The sequence below is a fragment of the Anneissia japonica genome, unplaced genomic scaffold (assembly GCF_011630105.1).
Source record: "Anneissia japonica isolate Jap-2015-1 unplaced genomic scaffold, ASM1163010v1 scaffold8753_len40748_cov112, whole genome shotgun sequence".
NCBI lineage: Eukaryota > Metazoa > Echinodermata > Crinoidea > Comatulida > Comatulidae > Anneissia > Anneissia japonica.
This window is the reverse complement of record NW_022713611.1, coordinates 1,541-5,482: the sequence shown is the minus strand read 5'-3', so window position 1 is coordinate 5,482 and position 3,942 is coordinate 1,541. Positions and strand designations below refer to the sequence as shown.

At 34.0% G+C, this 3,942-nt stretch overlaps 1 protein-coding gene across 1 annotated transcript in view; it reads right to left on the bottom strand.

Annotated features, from left to right (window-relative positions):
- The window catches only part of LOC117108531 (cell adhesion molecule 4-like), a gene marked incomplete at its 5' end in the record, with an annotated part of 35,958 nt that overhangs the window by 31,245 nt on the left and 771 nt on the right, over positions 1-3,942 (bottom strand). The gene's annotated exons all lie outside the window — the stretch shown is intronic.

The window sequence follows — 3,942 nt, the reverse complement described above, 5'->3', positions numbered from 1 at the left end:
GAACACATTAGATCCTCACCTTTCCATCCACAAACTAATGGCTTAGTTGAGAGATTTAACGGTACTCTGAAGTCCATGTTAAGATCGTTAACTCCAGAGCAGTTCAAAGAATGGGATCGTTTTGTACTCTCCCGAAATGACATTTTGTAGGCTTGATAGTGAGGCCCCCACTTTTTAATCGATTGAAAACCTCATCGATATGTTGCATGTGTGATGTCCAGTCATTGTCAAAAATTATGATATCATCTATATATGCCCTAGCGAAATCACATTGATTTGATGCCAGTGGTCTTGTTTTCGGGACTGGTCATTTATCATTTGGCTCTGACATGTCAATTGTGGGGACCAAAAGGTTCAATGACCAGGACCAGTTAATGAATAAGAAGAAATTGTATGGGAACCAAAAGGATGTGGTTAGAAAGGAATGTAGATCTAATGCTGGGAAGTTTCTTTATTAGTATGCTTTGAGAATGGGGAAGGCAGTTATCACATGGACACCTAAGTGCGAATAACTCCAACCAAGTGGGACTTAGGTTGTAATCATATGTGTTCACATAAATAACAGCCAAGTGGGACTTGGGCTTTGCTTTACGTTATATGAATTTTACTACATTTTTGAAGATTAAATAGCATAGAAAATTACGCTACCGTGTACGTATATATCATTCTGTTTGCTTCCGGACCGGACTATTGGACTTCGTCACAAACAGATTACCACATAGTTTATCTGATTATTTTGAAAATATTTGTCATAGTTATGCAACAAGGTTTAATTACGAATATAATTTAGCCATATCAAAATGCCGAACTAACTTAGGTAAATTTAGAATTTCTTATATGGGTGCTAAACTCTGGAATACAATACCTGTTAAGTTAAGAGAGACTACCTCGAGGAATGTATTTGTTTCAAAACTGAAAAAATTACTTTATTCCGAGTATGAAGATATTGATGCCTATTTATTTATTTTCATTATTTTATTTATATATTTATTTTATTCTATTTTATTTATTGGGGCTGAGGGGGATAGTTAAGAAAGGGGCCAAGCTCGATTAGACTTGTCTATTTCTTGACTCCTATTGTATACCATTTGTTTGTTTTTTGCGTATACAATAAAGAAAGAAAGAGTCCGATCCATCACATTTAAGACAGTTAGTTTGGACAACGAGAGTACACAACATTCCATAAATGTTTTCCTCTTATCATACAGTTTACTAGTCTTTTCAAGAGCAGGGTGGTATTGTCTCTCATTAGTATGGCTTTAATATTTGTCAAAATAGAAAACTATGAAATAGGGCACAACAAAAGATCCAGATTAGCATGGGTATGAACGCACAAAACAAACAGATGTCTGGAAAGTCACGTTTGCCTGTTTACAAAAAACTGCGTAACATACTAGTGACGTACATACTAGTCATACACACGAGCAGGATTTTAAAAGTTCCTATGCTTGCAAAGCATAGGAACCAAACAGCCTACATCAATAATACAGATATTGAATTGCACATAAAAAAAGATTGTAAAAAGGCTTTAAAAAGTTTCAAGAACAATAACAAATTTACAAAGTTTAAAAACAGTGGAGAGTATTCATACTGTTTTAGAATTGATTACTAACAATTGTTGGATGGCATCAATAGATTTAAAGGATGCATATTACAGTGTTAAGATTAATAAAAAATTTAAAAAAATTTTAAAGTTCTATTATAATGGACAAATGTATGATTATATTGTATACCTGAATGTCTATCTTTTTGTTCTCGAAAATTTACATAATTATTAAAGCCACCTTTAAGTATTAATAAAGGAAAGATTGACACATTGTATGTTCTTACACTGACAAATTCCTTTTGGTAGGATAACCATATAAGTCATGTGTCAATACAGTATTAGATACAATTACAATTTTTGTTAAAAGTTTATAACAAACAGTGGTACTAAATTGAAACAGAATATGTTACTAAATGCTGGAGAATTGTAATAATCAACCAATATTAACAAAAGGCAGTGATAAAATGTTACACTACAATATTTGTGTTTATCTTGTTTAAATACAGTAACCTGTTACAGGGTTTGTTGATATTACAGAATAAATTGTTTACTGTTATGTCGGATGAGAGTGTTTAGCTATCTTTACCTGATTGTTGTGGATATTTGCAAAATTTGGCTCAATGTGCTCTGAAGTCTTGTACAAATCCATACCGACGTAACCAATGACGAAATAACGATACTTACCTGGAAGTTGAAGTTTAATTAGAATTCTACGAGTTATTTCGCACCTAACTCTAATTCTTAATTTTTTTACCTCAACGTTCTTCTCAGTCACAACATATACTGTAATTAACAAACATTTTCACCTGATTTAACCACTCTCAAAGTACCTTTTTCAGCAAATAAAGTACAGCGAATCTGTGATCGCTAGCACGATAAGCGGCTGCCATTTTGCAATCATTAAGAAATTGCCAGAACTTTTAATTCTTAAAGTTTTTACCTCAATGTTCTTCTCACAGTCACAACAACATATAATTAACAAACATGTTCACATGATTTAACCACTCACAAAGTACCTTTTTCAACAAATAAGCCCACAAATAAGTACAGCGAATCTGTGTTCGCTAGCACGACGAGCGGCTGCCATTTTGCAATGTGGCTGCCATTTAGCAATCCGTAAGAAATCGCCAGAATGTCTGAGTTTGCAGCGTGAAGTTTTTTGATTAAACGTTTATGAAAGCTTATCTATTTGCCGTATTGCATGTCATTCTTTATATTGTATGGTGCTGTTGTTTGACTATGTGTGTTCATATGAAATTCACACGTACGATAATTACTTCAAAAATTAGTAATGATCAAAATGCGTACACAGATCAAAAAATAGGGATTAGGCCTAGGCCTAAATCCAGAAAAACAACTAAAGCCAATGATAAACGTCGGTTCGATTAACCTCGATTACGACAAGAAAGTTCAAAAAGATGGTACTGCATGATGCCACATTTTGTTGTCGGATGTTTCATGGGAAAATTCCAATTAAAATTATAAGACTGCAGCCTTTAATGGTTTCAAAATTTAAGAATTGACTCGGACATTCTGGCAATTTCTTACTTGATTGCAAAAAAGTACAGCTCGTTGTGCTAGCAAGCGCGGAAACCCTGTATCAACCTATATTTATAAAGGTATCTTTTTGTTGAAAAAATGTACTTTATGAGTGGTTGAATCAAGTAAAAATGTTTTATAATTATGTGTTGTGACTGTGAGAAGAAAATTCAAGTAAAAAAATTAGGAATTAAAAGTTAGGTGCGAAAGTGCATTCCATTAGCGCCGCCTCTGCCTAGCTAGGCCTAGCCTATATAGCCCTACTTTTTTGGCCCACCACCACCAAGCTGCACCAGCAGGGAAGCCGGCGCTAATGCACTTTAGTACTGTAACACTTCTATCTTTAAAAATTGTCTTTTTACCTACTGTGCGCTCCTAACAATATCTTACGATTCTTTTTCATCCTGTTCTCTCACTAATTACACCAGTTTTTAGCATTTTATTACTAAAAACAACGTTCTTTCCCAGCGATTCATGACGGTAGCGACTCGCGATGTTTGTTTATAAATAATTAATTGCCAGGTTGTTATCCAATTTTAAGGACAGCTCTGTTCGTTGCCAGGTGTTTTTTTTTTCCATTTTGTTATAACGATGCCTTTTCATAAATTGTTATTTGTATTTTTAGCTGTATATCGTTGTTCTGGTACAGTGCAATATTATAATGACATATTACATTTAGGGACAAGCTATTATTTCATCGGGGAAATCTGACCCCTCATCTGACCCCCCCAAAAATCATTACACTTAGAACCTTTATTACATTTAGACCCTAAAATGCATAGGACCTGTATTATGTTTAGACCCAAAAATTATTACAATCAATCATTTGTCAATCATGGCCATTATTACACTTAGGA